This window comes from Rhipicephalus microplus, unplaced genomic scaffold (assembly GCF_043290135.1).
Source record: "Rhipicephalus microplus isolate Deutch F79 unplaced genomic scaffold, USDA_Rmic scaffold_264, whole genome shotgun sequence".
Taxonomy (NCBI): Eukaryota; Metazoa; Arthropoda; class Arachnida; order Ixodida; family Ixodidae; genus Rhipicephalus; species Rhipicephalus microplus.
In genome coordinates this window covers 1-10,000 of record NW_027464835.1, presented here as the reverse complement: position 1 = coordinate 10,000, position 10,000 = coordinate 1, and the positions used below count along the sequence as shown (strand labels likewise).

The window sequence follows — 10,000 nt, the reverse complement described above, 5'->3', positions numbered from 1 at the left end:
CGGCTGACGCGGTTTCGTGCCGCCCCGGCAGACGCAGTTCGGACTTAGCACTTTTCGGCTGTGCCTGGCTGGCGGCCCACTCACTCAATCGCCATGTCTGTTTGCCACAGTTTTCCCGGTGGTGCCGCACCCGGGCTCGCCCCGGCTGACGCAGTTTTCGCGCCGCCCCGGCTGACGCGGTTTCGTGCCGCCCCGGCAGACGCGGTTTTCGCGCCGCCCCGGCTGACGCGGTTTCGTGCCGCCCCGGCAGACGCAGTTCGGACTTAGCACTTTTCGGCTGTGCCTGGCTGGCGGCCCACTCACTCGATCGCCATGTCTGTTTGCCACAGTTTTCCCGGTGGTGCCGCACCCGGGCTCGCCCCGGCAGACGCGTTTTTTTTTTTTCTTTCGCCCCGGCTGACGCAGTTTTCGCGCCGCCCCGGCTGACGCGGTTTCGTGCCGCCCCGGCAGACGCGGTTTTTTGCGCCGCCCCGGCTGACGCGGTTTTTGCCGCCCCGGCTGACGCAGTTCGGACTTAGCACTTTTCGGCTGTGCCTGGCTGGCGGCCCACTCACTCGATCGCCATGTCTGTTTGCCACAGTTTTCCCGGTGGTGCCGCACCCGGGCTCGCCCCGGCTGACGCAGTTTTCGCGCCGCCCCGGCTGACGCGGTTTCGTGCCGCCCCGGCAGACGCGGTTTTCGCGCCGCCCCGGCTGACGCGGTTTCGTGCCGCCCCGGCAGACGCAGTTCGGACTTAGCACTTTTCGGCTGTGCCTGGCTGGCGGCCCACTCACTCGATCGCCATGTCTGTTTGCCACAGTTTTCCCGGTGGTGCCGCACCCGGGCTCGCCCCGGCTGACGCAGTTTTCGCGCCGCCCCGGCTGACGCGGTTTCGTGCCGCCCCGGCAGACGCGGTTTTCGCGCCGCCCCGGCTGACGCGGTTTCGTGCCGCCCCGGCAGACGCAGTTCGGACTTAGCACTTTTCGGCTGTGCCTGGCTGGCGGCCCACTCACTCGATCGCCATGTCTGTTTGCCACAGTTTTCCCGGTGGTGCCGCACCCGGGCTCGCCCCGGCAGACGCGTTTTTTTTTTCTTTCGCCCCGGCTGACGCAGTTTTCGCGCCGCCCCGGCTGACGCGGTTTCGTGCCGCCCCGGCAGACGCGGTTTTTTTTGCGCCGCCCCGGCTGACGCGGTTTTTGCCGCCCCGGCTGACGCAGTTCGGACTTGGCACTTTTTGGCTGAGCCTGGCTGGTGGCCCACTCACTCGATCGCCATGTCTGTTAGCCACAGTTTTCCCGGTGGTGCCGCACCCGGGCTCGCCCCGGCTGACGCAGTTTTCGCGCCGCCCCGGCAGACGCGGTTTTCGCGCCGCCCCGGCTGACGCGGTTTTTGCCGCCCCGGCTGACGCAGTTCGGACTTGGCACTTTTTGGGCTGAGCCTGGCTGGCGGCCCACTCACTCGATCGCCATGTCTGTTTGCCACAGTCTTCCCGGTGGTGCCGCACCCGGGCTCGCCCCGGCAGACGCGTTTTTTTTTTCTTTCGCCCCGGCAGACGTGGTTCCCCCCCCCCCCTTTTCGCTCGCCCCGGCTGACGAGGTTTTCGCGCCGCCCCGGCTGACGCAGTTTTCGCGCCGCCCCGGCTGACGCGGTTTCGTGCCGCCCCGGCTGACGCGGTTTTCGCGCCGCCCCGGCTGACGCGGTTTTTGCGTCGCCCCGGCTGACACGGTTCGGACTTTGCACTTTTCGGCTGTGCCTGGCTGGCGGCCCACTCACTCGATCGCCATGTCTGTTTGCCACAGTTTTCCCGGTGGTGCCGCACCCGGGCTTGCCCCGGCAGACGCGTTTTTTTTTTTTCTTTTCGCCCCGGCTGACGCAGTTTTCGCCCCGCCCCGGCTGACGCGGTTTCGTGCCGCCCCGGCAGACGCGGTTTTTTGCGCCGCCCCGGCTGACGCGGTTTTTGCCGCCCCGGCTGACGCAGTTCGGACTTTGCACTTTTTGGCTGAGCCTGGCTGGCGGCCCACTCACTCGATCGCCATGTCTGTTTGCCACAGTTTTCCCGGTGGTGCCGCACCCGGGCTCGCCCCGGCAGACGCGTTTTTTTTTTTTCCTTCGCCCCGGCAGACGTGGTTCCCCCCCCCCCCTCCGTCTTTCTTTTTGTTTTTTTTTTTCGCCGCGGCTGAAGTGGATTTTTCGGTGCCTCGACGCCCCGGTAGTCGCGGTTTTTCCGTTTCCGCACGGCCCCGGCTGACGCTGCTCGGTCACAGTCGCCTTTTGTGAGGATTGCAGACTTCTTGAGCGCGGGTGTTTTTTTTTGTTGTTGTTGTTGTTTTATTACGCATTCGCTCCAGCAGACGCTGTTTAGACTTTTTGTTTCCTCTTTTATCCTGCGACGAGGTGACGAGGTTTATTCGGTGCCCCGCCGCCCCGGCTGAAGTGATTTTTCCTGTCCCGTGCCGCCCCGGCTGACGCGGTTGGGACTTCGCGTTTGTTCGGCCGCCACGGGTTTTGGCGCACTCGCTCGGTTGCTTGTTGTTGCCACTTGTTGCGAACCCAGGTTTCTTGAGCGAGCGCGGGCGTTTTTTCTTCCTTTCTTTCTTTGTTCTATGTGTTAGCGAATCGGCCTTTAATATCACACGAGGACTCACAACCAACAATTTTCAGTTTGAAGTGTAAAAAATCTGCAGGTGTTGACGTAACTGACTTGCCCCGTACCCTTGAGTACATCCATGAAGTTCTCGTAGTACTACTAAATCGCATTATTCCAAGTGGAGAAATTCCCATAAACTTGCAAACCTCTACACGAAAATCGGTGCGCGTGATAAAGTTGAAAATTATCGTCCGATATCAAATGTGCCTTCTATAACACAAATTCTAGGAAAAAAAAAAAAAAAAACACTTGTTCGCCGTTTTCTGCGCCGTGACTGGCAGCACTCCGGCGAAGCGAAACGGGGTCGATTCGAGCACGATATCGGCGTCTTTCGACGTGCTCGCCGGCGACCGTCGCACGAGTACGTCGCACGAGCGCGTCTGCCGGGGCGCCGTTTGCGAAGCCGACGCAAAAGTGGGAACCGCCGCTCGGATGATCGCCGCTTTCGGCAGAGTGAGTGTTGGCACTCCGGGGAAGCGAAACAGCGTGAATGCGCCCACGAAATCGGCGTATTTTGAAGTGCCCGCCGGCGACCGTCGCACGAGTACGGTAAACCGCGTCAGCCGGGGCGTAGTTCGGGACGCCGACGAAAAAGTGGGAAGCGCAACTCGGATCTTCGCCGTTTTTGCAGGAGTGAGTGGCGGCCCTCCTGCGAGACCAAGAAGCATCGATTCGTGCACGAATTCGGCGCCTTTCGACGTGATCGCCGGCGACCGTCGCTCGAGTAGGGCAAACCGCGTCTGCCGGGGCGGGCTTCGGGACGCCGATGCGAAAGTGGGAAACGCTGCTCGGATGTTCGCCGTTTTTGGCCGAGTGAGTGCTGGCACTCGGGCGAAGCCAAACGGGGCCGATTACGGCACGATATCGGCGTCTTTCGACGTGCCCGGCGGCGACCGTCGCACGAGTACGGTAAACCGCGTCAGCCCGGGCGGAGTTCGGGACGCCGATGCGAAAGTGGAGAACGCCGCTCGGATCTTCGCCGTTTTTGGAGGAGTGAGTGGCGGCACTCCGGAGAAGCCAAGGAGCGCCAATTAGCGCACGATATCGGCGTCTTTCGACGCGCTCGCCGGCGACCGTCGAACGAGTAGGGCAAACCGCGTCTGCCGGGGCGGGGTTTACGACGCCGACGCAAAAGTGGGAACCGCCGCTCGGATGTTGGCCGTTTTTGGCAGAGTGAGTGCTGGCACACCGGCGACGCGAAAGAGCGCGAAAGCGCCCACGAAAGTGGCGTATTTGGACGTGCTTGACGGCGACCGCTGCAGGAGTACGAAAAACCACGTCAGCCGGGGCGAGCGACCCACGGCGGTCTGGGTGCTTATCGCTGCTATTATAGGGGCACCCCGGCAGACGCAGAAAAAAAAAATTTTTTTTCGACCTTCTTTTTTGCTGGTCGAGCTCGGGTAACCCAGGTCGCAATGGGAGCCGCGCACGAAAGCGGCGTCGCGAGACGCGTTCGCGGTCGCTAGTCGCACGAGCTCGGCAACCGCGTCAGCCGGCGCGGAGTTCGGGATGCCGACGGCTAAGTGGGTACCGCTGCTCGGATGTTCGCCGTTTTTGGCCGAGTGAGTGCTGGCACTCCGGCGAAGCGAAACGGGGCCGATTCGGGCACGATATCGGCGTATTTCGACGTGCTCGCCGGCGACCGTCGCACGAGTACGGCAAAGCGCGTCTGCCGGGGCGAGGTTTGCGATGCCGACGAAAAAGTGGGAAGCGCCGCTCGGATCTTCGCCGTTTTTGCAGGAGTGAGTGGCGGCCCTCCTGCGAGACCAAGAAGCATCGACTCGCGCACGATATCGGTGTCTTTCGACGTGCCCGCCGGCCACCGCCGCACGAGTACGGCAAACCGCGTATGCCGGGGCGGGGTTGGCGACGCCGACGCAAAAGTGGGAACCGCCACTAGGATGTTCGCCGTTTTTGGCAGAGTGAGTGCTGGCACACCGGCGACGCGAAAGAGCGCGAAAGCGCCCACGAAAGTGGCGTATTTGGACGTGCTTGACGGCGACCGCTGCAGGAGTACGAAAAACCACGTCAGCCGGGGCGAGCGACCCACGGCGGTCTGGGTGCTTATCGCTGCTATTATAGGGGCACCCCGGCAGACGCAGAAAAAAAAAATTTTTTTTCGACCTTCTTTTTTGCTGGTCGAGCTCGGGTAACCCAGGTCGCAATGGGAGCCGCGCACGAAAGCGGCGTCGCGAGACGCGTTCGCGGTCGCTAGTCGCACGAGCTCGGCAACCGCGTCAGCCGGCGCGGAGTTCGGGATGCCGACGGCTAAGTGGGTACCGCTGCTCGGATGTTCGCCGTTTTTGGCCGAGTGAGTGCTGGCACTCCGGCGAAGCGAAACGGGGCCGATTCGGGCACGATATCGGCGTATTTCGACGTGCTCGCCGGCGACCGTCGCACGAGTACGGCAAAGCGCGTCTGCCGGGGCGAGGTTTGCGATGCCGACGAAAAAGTGGGAAGCGCCGCTCGGATCTTCGCCGTTTTTGCAGGAGTGAGTGGCGGCCCTCCTGCGAGACCAAGAAGCATCGACTCGCGCACGATATCGGTGTCTTTCGACGTGCCCGCCGGCCACCGCCGCACGAGTACGGCAAACCGCGTATGCCGGGGCGGGGTTGGCGACGCCGACGCAAAAGTGGGAACCGCCACTAGGATGTTCGCCGTTTTTGGCAGAGTGAGTGCTGGCACTCCGGCGAAGCGAAAGAGCGCGAATGCGCCCACGAAAGTGGCGTGTTTGGACGTGCTTGACGACGACCACCGCAGGAAAACGAAAAACCACGTCAGCCGGGGCGAGCGACCCATGGCGGTCTGGGTGCTTATCGCTGCTATTATAGGGGCACCCCGGCAGACGCAAAAAAAAAAAAAATTTTTTTTCGACATTCTTTCTTGCTCGTCGACCTCGGGTGACCCAGGTCGCAGTGGGAGCCGCGCACGAAAGCGGCGTCGCGAGACGGCTTCGCGGTCGCTAGTCGCACGAGCTCGGCAACCGCGTCTGCCGGGGCGGAGTTCGGGACGCCGACGGCTAAGTGGGAACCGCCGCTCGGATGTTCGCCGTTTGTGGCCGAGTGAGTGCTGGCACTCCGGCGAAGCCAAACGGGGCCGATTCCGGCACGATATCGGCGTCTTTCTACGTGCTCGCCGGCGACCGTCGCACGAGTACGGCAAAGTGCGTCTGCCGGGGCGGGGTTTGCGACGCGTACGCAATAGTGAGAACCGTCGCTCGGATGTTCGTCGTCTTTCGCCGAGCCAGTGCTGGCACTCCGGCGAAGCCGAACGGAGCCGATTCGGGCACGATATCGGCGTCTTTCCACGTGCTCGCCGGCGACCGTCGCACGAGTACGGTAAACCGCGTCAGCCGGGGCGGAGTTCGGGACGCCGATGCGAAAGTGGGAAGCGCCGCTCGGATCTTCGCCGTTTTTGGAGGAGTCAGTGGCGGCACTCCGGTGAAGCCAAGGTGCGCCAATTCGCGCACGATATCGGCGTCTTTCGACGTGCCCGCCGGCCACCGTCGCACGAGTACGGCAAACCTCGTCTGCCGGGGCGGGGTTTGCGACGCCGACGCAAAAGTGGGAACCGCCGCTCGGATGTTCGCCGTTTTTGGCAGAGTGAGTGCTGGCACTCCGGCGAAGCGAAAGAGCGTGAATGCGCCCACGAAAGTAGCGTATTTGGACGTGCTTGACGGCGACCGCCGCAGGAGTACGAAAAACCACGTCAGCCGGGGCGAGCGACCCACGGCGGTCTGGGTGCTTATCGCTGCTATTATAGGGGCACCCCGGCAGACGCAGAAAGAAAAAAAAAAAAAAATGGGGACATGGCGTGCGTCACCGTGCGGCTTCGCAGCGTTGCCGAAGTCGCCGAGCCCTTCGACTGAGCCGAACGGCGGACAGGGAACGTTGGTCGGCCGTTCTAACCTGTCGGTGCCACGCCGAGACGTCGTTAAGGAAAACCGCGTCGTGGGCCTCTACGACGCCGTCGAGTCGTTGTACGTTTGGTGTCCAGCGTGTCGGCGGCGAGTAGCGGACACGTCGTTCACGACTTCGGTCTTTCGCAGTCGACGCGAACTTGCGGAGAGTCGTGGTGCCTCACGTTTTCGGCAGAAACCGCGGCGGAATTTTCCCGTGCGTGCGCGCACGACCTCGGTGCTGTGCCGTCAGCGTAGTGTTGCACAAACTCGTGGCCTACCCAAGGTGCGGTACGTTTGCGGCCGTATCCTCGGTGGGAATTTCGTGAGTAGGGTCGCAAATTCTACGACCTCGGCGGGTTTGAGAGCGACGTAGACTTGTGGCACGCTCAACGTGCCACACGTTTCGGGGCACACCCGCGGTGAAATTTTCTCGAGTACGCTCGTATTAGTGCCCAAGGAGGTCTGGGTACTTATCGCTGCTATTATGTGGGGGTTCTCGTGAGCGGCGTACGCGAAAGCGACCGGGTGTCTGATATGCGGCGGGCTTCGGCCTCGTCAAGCGTGTCCTCGGGTCTGCTCCAGGGGAATCCACGGCAGTCGTCTGCAGCCTCATCCGCTTGATGCGTTAGGGGCTGGTTGTCGGACGGTGCCGTTTTACCACGATATCGAGGTGTGTTCCGTGTCGTCCTCGGGCGATTCAGATGCGAAAGCGCCGAAGACGCGGGCGTGACCCGTCGTCTGGCGGCTTTGCAGTCTCGGCTCCGTTGCTAGTTCCGGCCGGTCCACCGACAGTGCAGCGGGCTTGGGCAACCCGCACGGCGCGACCGAGTCGATGCAACGAAAAAGAGCGAGCATGAACGTGCTTCTTGCCGCACGGCTCCCACTCGTCTTTCGGGAAGGTTGTGCCGTAGCGAGCTCGAACGCCGTCATCTCGGAGTGCAAAATAAGCGTGTTGGGGCGCCTGAAGGTGGCCTCCGCCGCACACAGACTGCGTCCGGCCCGCCGAAGGCGAGGACGGACGCGCAGTCGAACGATTACCTGGTTGATCCTGCCAGTAATCATATGCTTGTCTCAAAGATTAAGCCATGCATGTCTAAGTACATGCCGAAATAAGGCGAAACCGCGAATGGCTCATTAAATCAGTTATGGTTCCTTAGATCGTTTCTTCCTACTTGGATAACTGTGGCAATTCTAGAGCTAATACATGCAGTGAGCCTGGAGCCCTTTGGGTAACGGGTGCTTTTATTAGACCAAGATCGATCGGGTTTCGGCCCGTATTGTGTGGTGACTCTGGATAACTTTGTGCTGATCGCATGGCCACGAGCCGGCGACGTTTCTTTCAAGTGTCTGCCTTATCAACTTTCGATGGTAGGTTACTTGCTTACCATGGTTGTTACGGGTAACGGAGAATCAGGGTTCGATTCCGGAGAGGGAGCCTGAGAAACGGCTACCACATCCAAGGAAGGCAGCAGGCGCGCAAATTACCCACTCCCGGCACGGGGAGGTAGTGACGAAAAATAACAATACGGGACTCTTTTGAGGCCCCGTAATTGAAATGAGTACACTCTAAATCCTTTAACGAGGATCAATTGGAGGGCAAGTCTGGTGCCAGCAGCCGCGGTAATTCCAGCTCCAATAGCGTATACTAAAGCTGCTGCGGTTAAAAAGCTCGTAGTTGGATCTCAGTTCCAGACGAGTAGTGCATCTACCCGATGCGACGGCTCGGACTGAACATCATGCCGGTTCTTTCTTGGTGCACTTCATTGTGTGCCTCGAGATGGCCGGTGCTTTTACTTTGAAAAAATTAGAGTGCTCAACGCAGGCGAGTCGCCTGAATAAACTTGCATGGAATAATAGAACAAGACCTCGTTTCTGTTCTGTTGGTTTTTGGAATACGAGGTAATGATTAAGAGGGACGGACGGGGGCATTCGTATTGCGGCGCTAGAGGTGAAATTCTTGGACCGTCGCAAGACGAACTACTGCGAAAGCATTTGCCAAGAATGTTTTCATTGATCAAGAACGAAAGTCAGAGGTTCGAAGGCGATCAGATACCGCCCTAGTTCTGACCATAAACGATGCCAACCAGCGATCCGCCTGAGTTACTCAAATGACTCGGCGGGCAGCTTCCGGGAAACCAAAGTATTTGGGTTCCGGGGGAAGTATGGTTGCAAAGCTGAAACTTAAAGGAATTGACGGAAGGGCACCACCAGGAGTGGAGCCTGCGGCTTAATTTGACTCAACACGGGAAAACTTACCCGGCCCGGACACTGGGAGGATTGACAGATTGAGAGCTCTTTCTTGATTCGGTGGATGGTGGTGCATGGCCGTTCTTAGTTGGTGGAGCGATTTGTCTGGTTAATTCCGATAACGAACGAGACTCTAGCCTATTAAATAGGTGCGGGGTTCCCAGCACCTTACAACCTTCTTAGAGGGACAAGCGGCTCCTAGCCGCACGAAACAGAGCAATAACAGGTCTGTGATGCCCTTAGATGTCCGGGGCCGCACGCGCGCTACACTGAAGGAAGCAGCGTGTCTTTATCCCTGTCTGAAAAGACTGGGTAACCCGTGGAACTTCTTTCGTGATTGGGATAGGGGCTTGCAATTGTTCCCCTTGAACGAGGAATTCCCAGTAAGCGCGAGTCATAAGCTCGCGTTGATTACGTCCCTGCCCCTTTGTACACACCGCCCGTCGCTACTACCGATTGAATGATTTAGTGAGGTCTTCGGACCGATGTCCGGCGCGGCCTTTCGGTTGCGCCGGTCTGTTGGAAAGATGACCAAACTTGATCATTTAGAGGAAGTAAAAGTCGTAACAAGGTTTCCGTAGGTGAACCTGCGGAAGGATCATTAACGGATTGTGAAGGGTGAGCGCCTCAGCTGCGTCTGCGCCCGACACTTTCTGCCGCTGACCCCGTTTGGACGCGGGGTCGGCTTTTCCCCACGGGGCTGCCTGAATGTGGAGCGGCACCCCGTGACAAATTGTTGCGCCCAGCGGACGCCAACACCGCGACCTTGGACGGTCGGCCAGGTGGCGGACGCGGGTACAAACGGCGCAACGCACTCATAGGTCGGCTTTCGACCCGCCACTGCACCGTGGCTCGAAGCGCTCGAAATGCGCGACCCGACCGCTGCGGGACCGCCTAGTACTGTAAACAGGAGCGGCGGAGCGCGAACGGCGAGTCGTGGTTACGTCGGTAGAAGGCGAGGCTGCGCGTTCCCGAAACGCCAGCCGAGTGCCCTCCCGACCGTTCGAGCGTGCAAGAACGAGACCCGACAATCGCGCGGCGACTGCCAAGTACGAGAGGAACGGCACAAGCGTCGGCGGTCGGTCAAGGAACTGGCGATGTGACGGGTCCGCTGTGCACCAGTGCATACCGTCCCGCCGTCCGCGGCAAGCGCCTCCGCGTCCTCGGGTGACGGAGGCTGCCGGTCGGTTCTTGCAGGCGAGGGATCTCGCTGGCACCGGTTCGCG

At 60.6% G+C, this 10,000-nt stretch overlaps 1 non-coding gene across 1 annotated transcript; it reads left to right on the top strand.

Annotated features, from left to right (window-relative positions):
* Window positions 1–7,562: 7,562 nt before the first annotated feature.
* On the top strand, window positions 7,563–9,378 carry LOC142792938 (small subunit ribosomal RNA). Its single transcript, XR_012891318.1, has one exon. It is a non-coding gene; the product is annotated as a small subunit ribosomal RNA (ribosomal RNA).
* The last annotated feature ends 622 nt before the right edge of the window (window positions 9,379–10,000 follow it).